This window comes from Phacochoerus africanus, chromosome 11, assembly GCF_016906955.1.
Source record: "Phacochoerus africanus isolate WHEZ1 chromosome 11, ROS_Pafr_v1, whole genome shotgun sequence".
In the NCBI taxonomy this organism is placed as follows: Eukaryota; Metazoa; Chordata; class Mammalia; order Artiodactyla; family Suidae; genus Phacochoerus; species Phacochoerus africanus.
The window spans coordinates 41,721,658-41,728,089 of NC_062554.1; positions in this window are offsets into that span (position 1 = coordinate 41,721,658).

Below are 6,432 nucleotides of genomic sequence, written 5' to 3' on the forward strand. Positions count from 1 at the left end.
TCCTGTGTATTTTTGCTTTTATTTCCTTTGCCTTGGGAGACTGATCTAAGAAAATATTGCTTTAATTTATGTCTAAGAATGTTTTACCTATGTTATCTTCTAGGAGTTTTATGGTATCATGTCTTATATTTAGGTCTTTAAACCAATTTGAGTTTATTTTTGTATATGATGTGAGGGACTGTCTAATTTCACTGATTTACATGTGGTAGTGCATGTCAGTTCAACACCAGTTGTTGAAGAGACTGTCTTTTCTCCATATATCCTTATCTCCTTTGTCATAGATTAATTGACTATACGCATGTGGGCTCATTTCTGGGCTCTCTATTGTGTTCCATTGATCTATATGATGTTTTTGTACCAATACCACACAGTTTTTGATTACTACAGCTTTGCAGTATAGTCTGAAGTCTGAAAGAGTTATGCCTCCAGCTTTGTTTTTTCTCGGGATTGCTTTGGCAATTCTGGGTTTTTTGTGGTTCTATATAAATTGTGTAATTATTTGTTCTAGCTCTGTGGAAAATGCCATGGGTCTTTTGATAGGGATTGCATTAAATCTGTAGATTGCTTTGGGTAGTATGGCAATTTTAACAATATTAATTCTTCCAATCCAAGAGCATGATATCTTTCCATTTATTTGAATCATCTTCAGTTTCTTTTATCATTGTTTTATAGTTTTTAACCTACAGGTCCTTTATGTCATTGGTTAAGTTTATTCATAGGTTTTCTTTTTGAGGTGACTTTAAAAAGGATTTTTAAAAGCTTTCTTTTTATGAGATTTCATTGTTAGTGTCAAGAAATGCAACAGATTTCTATATGTTAATCTTGTATTCTACTTTACTGAATTCATTTATTAATTTTAATAGTTTTTGTGTGGAGACCTTAGGGTTCTCTGTATAGAGTATCATGTTATCTGTAAATAGTGGTGGCAGTTTTACATCTTTCCTTCCTTTGGACGTCTTTATATATTTTTTTCTTGTCTGATTGCTGTGGCTAGAACTTCCTATACTATGTTAAATAGAAGTAGTGAGTGGCATCCTTGTCTTGTTCTTGAATTTAGTGGGAAGGCTTTCAGCTTTTCACTGTTGAGTATTATATTGGCTGTGGATTTGTCATAAATGGCATTTATTATGTTGAGATATGTTCCCTCTATACCCACTTTGGTGAAAGTTTTTATCATGACTGGATGTTGAATTTTATCAAATGCATTTTCTGTGTCTATTGAGTTGATCATGTGGTTTTTGTCTTTCCTTTTGCTAATGTGGTGTCTTATGTGGATTGATTTGCTTATGTTGCATCATCCTTGTGACCCAGAATGAATCTAACTTGATCATGCTATATGCTCCTTTTTATGTATTGTTGGAATTGTTTTGCTAGTATTTTGGTGAGGATTTTTTTCATCTATATTCATCAAAGATATTGGCCTAAAATTTTCTTTTTATGTGTGTGAAGTCCTTGTCTGGTTAGGGTAATGGTGGCTTCATAGAATGAATTTAGAATTGTTCCCTCCTCTTCAGTCTTTTGGAATAGTTTGAGAAGGATAGATATAAATTCTTGGTATGTTTGGTAGAATTCCCCAGTGAAACTGTTCAGTCTTGGACTTCTGTTTTCAGGGAGTTTTAAAATTACAGATTCTATTTCACTTTTAGAAATTGGTCTGTTCAAATTATCTGTTTCTATTTGACTCAGCTTTGGCAGGCTCTATGTTTATAGAAACTTGTCCATATCTTCTGTGTTGTCCAGTTTGTTGGCATATAACTGTTCATAGTATTTTCCTTTTTTTTTGGATTTCTGTGGTATCAGTTGTTATTTTTCTTCTTTCAACTCGTGTTTATTTGAATCCTCTCTCTTTTTTCTTTGGTGAGCCTGGCTAGAGGTTTGTCAGTTTTGTTTATGGTTTCAAAAAGTCAGCTCTTGTTTTTTTTTTATCTTTTCCATTTTTTTTTTGATTTATGTTTAATTCTTCTCTGGTCTTTATTACTTCCTTCCTTCTGCTGACATTGGGTGTTGTCTCTTCTTTTTCTAATTTTTTGCAGGTAGGTGGGTTTATTTATTTGAGATTTTTCTAGTTTCTTGAGGAAGGCCTGTATTGCTGTGAACTTCCCTCCTAGAACTACTTTTGCTGCATCTCATAGATTTTGTAAAGTTAGAATTTGTTTTAATGTGCCTCAAGGTATTTTCTGATTTCTTCTTTGATTTCATTATTGACCCATTGGGTTTTTTTTAGTAGCATGTTGTTTAATTTTCATGTGTTTATTCTTTTCCATTTTCCTTTCTGTAATTGATTTCTAGTTTCATAAAACTGTGGTCATAAAAATATGTGAGACAATTTCTATCCTCTTAATTGTTGAGGCTTATTTTGTGACCTAGTAAGTGGTCTGTCCTAGAGAATGTTCCATGCATGCTTGAAAAGAATGTTTTCTTTTCTTTTTTTCTTTTTTTTTTTAAGAATGTTTTCTTTTCTCCCTCTCTCTCTTTTAAATGTAGTGTCCTGTAGATATCAATTAAGTCCAACTTATCTATTCTGTCATTCAGGAACTCTGTTGCCTTATAGCTTTTCTGTCTGAATGATGTGCCCTTTGATGTCATTGGGGAGTTAAAGTCTATTACTATTACTGAATTCCTATCAATTTCTCCCTTAATGTTGTAGTATTTGTTTTGTATGTTTAGGTGCTTCTATATTGGGTGCATATATGTTATTGAGGGTAATATCCTCTTCTTGTATTGAGCCCTTTATCACTACATAATGTCCTTTTTGTCTTTCATTATGTACTTTGTTTTTAAAGTTTGTTTTTTCTGATACAAGTATTGCTACCCCTGCTTTCTTATTATTTTCATTTGCATGAAATATCTTTTTCCATACCCTCACTTTCAGTCTTTTGCCCTGAAGTGAGTCTCTGTAGACTGTCTCTTACAGCATATTGTAGGTTTGTGTTTTTTTTAATCCAGTCTGTCACTCTGTATTACAGTTACCTATTGTGGTCTTGAAGGAATATTTCTATGTGGAGGCAATCAAGTCCTCCTGTCCTGCCATCATGATACCCCTCTACTTAAATATTATATATTTCTTTTTTTAATGGTGTACTTATTTATTTATACATATATTTCTAATTAAATTCTCAAGACAATTTTCTTGGGGTAGGGAGAGAGAACCTGATTAGCTGATTTTAAGATTTAGTGAAATATAATTGTGAATTGTTGGGAATTATTTATAAAATAATACTAACTCTAGAAAAATTACAGCATTAAAATATTATTGTATAACTATAGTATCAGATAAGCCAATCAAATAGAATAGAAGCCCTAGAAATATACTTGCTTATATATGGCAGTTTGTTATATGTTAATGGTAACATCAAATCAGAAAATTATACTTAGTAAATTGTACAGGGAGAATTGTCTCCCTTTAATTAATTTATTAATTAAATTGAATAAATTATTCAATTTATTGACAAATTGAATAAAACAAAGATTTCTATCTCACACTATGTGCAAATAAATTAAAGACTTAAATATGAATATTGTATGCAATATGATACAATATAAAGAAATTAAATATTAAATGGAATATAAAAAAGTTTATTATTTATGACCTCAGATCAGGAAGTATTTCTTGAATAAAAATCACAAAAGTAGAAACTATAAGAAAAAGTCTTCTTATATTCAATTACTCTTAAGCTAAAAGTTTAATTCAATAAAGGACAATGTAAGAAAGTTAACAAATAGATGACAGACTGGGTTATATAGATATAGAACATCTAAAACTAATAAAGAATTCTTAAGTAGAATATAAAAGTTACTACTGAAAATAAAAAAAAATATTAATAAACCTAATAGAAAATAGTCAATGAATATAAATTAAAAGCATGTATAAAAATGTTTTTCATATTATTAGGCACATTAAGAAAGAGATGAATGTAGTTTATCTGGGAGAATGGATAAGTTAAACTTTGTATGATTGAGCATTGTAGCTCTCAGAGATCATGAACTAGATTTATAGTTAGTAACATGATTAGATATAACAAATTTTTGAGTGAAAAAAGAAACCATTTATATAAATTAAAATACGCGCTAACGCAATACTATATACCTTTCCAAGTCACATATATGCCTAAGCGTATGTATTGAATAAGAACTGGAATACATGAGGAATAATAGTTTGGAATGGGGAACCATAAGCAAAGGGAAATGAAGATATGGGTGGGGAGTGGATGAAAATAACGTAAAATAAAAAAGAGTTCTGTTTCATATGTGACCAAGTAGCTATGACAGATTGACTCTCCTTCACATAACAATGATCAATGGTGAATAAAATACCAGAACAAGTACCTGAAGGCTATGAAGAGTAAACAAAGGCAGGAAGCTTTTGGAAGGGAGATGAAACTTGGAAGAAGGCGCCATCAAGAAGAAAACTTCCTATTGTGAAGCTTTAGCCTGAGGGCAGTCCAGAAAGAAGCAAGGAGCAGCTAAAATGCAATAGAAACCCACTGTTTTAAAAAATGGCTTGAACAATTTAGAGCTAAGTCTGCAGAACAGTGAGAGCCAGAGAAGGGCACCCCCTCAGTTCTTAGTGTGAACTCTGCTCAAATCTCTACTGAGCCCTGAAGCACATGTATGGGGTAGATTCACAGCGGTGTGCAGCTAAAGCCAAATAACTCACCTGGGATTTGAATTACTTCCAACTATAGGTGAGACAGATTTTGCACTTTGAGTTGAACCAAATTAATCGCCTGCCACAACAATAATATCAACACAATTCTGAGAAGTAAAACAGAATCCACCGTCTCCAAAAGTCACTATGTCGATTCAGAGTTACTTAGCATTGGAGGAACCAGAAAAAGGTGATCTTTCCCGAAGGAGAAGAGGAAGACGAGGAGGAGAAGAGGAAGACGAGGAACGGAACCCAGTCCTGAGATAACACAAATGTGGGAATGATCAACAAAGACTTTGAAATGGCTAATCTAACCATGATCAGTGAAGTAAATAAAATTACATTGTAATGAATGGAAAGATAAGAAATCTTAGCAAAGTTAGAGAAATATTTAAAAAGAACCAAAGAAATTTTATAAACAGAACAAAACAATGTCTGAAATAAAAATATATCCCTTAATCCAGTATGCTAAAATGCCCCTCTACGTCTCAGGGTTTATTTGTTAGATCAAGTATAGTCTTATCAGTTGTATTCAGATTTTATATTTATTTACTAATTTTAGATCTGTTTGATTTATAAGTTTCTGAAAGGTATAATAAAATTTTCCACTGTGGCTATATCGGTTTTAGCTTGTGATTCTGACTTTTTGCTTTTTTATGTTGAGATTTTTTGCTAGAACCATCAAAATGTATGATTATTATACCTTTTTTGTAGATCTTTATGTAGCACTTCATTTTAAGTTTATTTATGTCTTTTCTTTAAATTCTGTGTTCTTTGCTCTTTAATGTCAACACTTTATGCCAGAAGTCAATGGATTAAAAATGTTTAAGAAACTCTAAGAAAGAAAGTATAAGCTGAACTTTTATAGTAAGAAAATTTGACCTTCAATTTAAAAACCACAGACAAATTCTTATGAACACATTAGAATTCAGGGACTCTTCTAAGGAATCTTTTAAACAGAATGAGCCTTTTAAGCCCAAAATGATTGGAGAGTTTGATAGAAGGATTTGTGGTAAGGATTAAATATATATTTACTTATAGAAATAAATCTAAATAATGCTTATATGGTATAGAATGTAGTATGCAATGGCTGTGTAGATGCATTAGAGCAAAAAAAAATGGTTGGAGAATGAGCAGAGATATAAAGCAGAATTAGCTTGCTGATTGCCTTAGAATCACTGACTGTAGTAAAAGGATATTACTTCCAGTCAGATGAGGAAGAGACAGAGTTTAGACGAAATGAAGCTACTAATTTCAATATTGCTCATTGTAAGAGACCAAAAGATATTAACTAAGAGAGAAAAAAGAGTTACATAAAAGGATTAGAATAAAAGTAACCATTAGGACAAAAATACAAATTTTGATAATGAAAATATTCAAAAATAGAAGAACATATAGACCTTATAAAACATGAATATGTATAATTATAACAAAATAATATTATAACTGACACCAAGCACATTTAGCACATCAATAGATATAAATGAACTTGTCCCACCAATTGAGAATTACTTCAGATTGTTTAACAAAGCAAAATCCAACACTGTGCTCTATATAAGATACACACTTGAAACATAGATTCAGAAAGGCTAGGAAAATAAAAGGATGATACTTAATTGTGAGAGATGGAAAACTTTCTCCCAAGGTTGAGAACAGACAAGAATGCCATCTCTCATCACTCCTCTTCAATACTGTATTGGAATTCTTAGCAGTGCAGTAATAAGAAAGGGAAGTAGATGGCATACAGATTGGAATGGGAGAAACCATGTCACAAATGACATAAT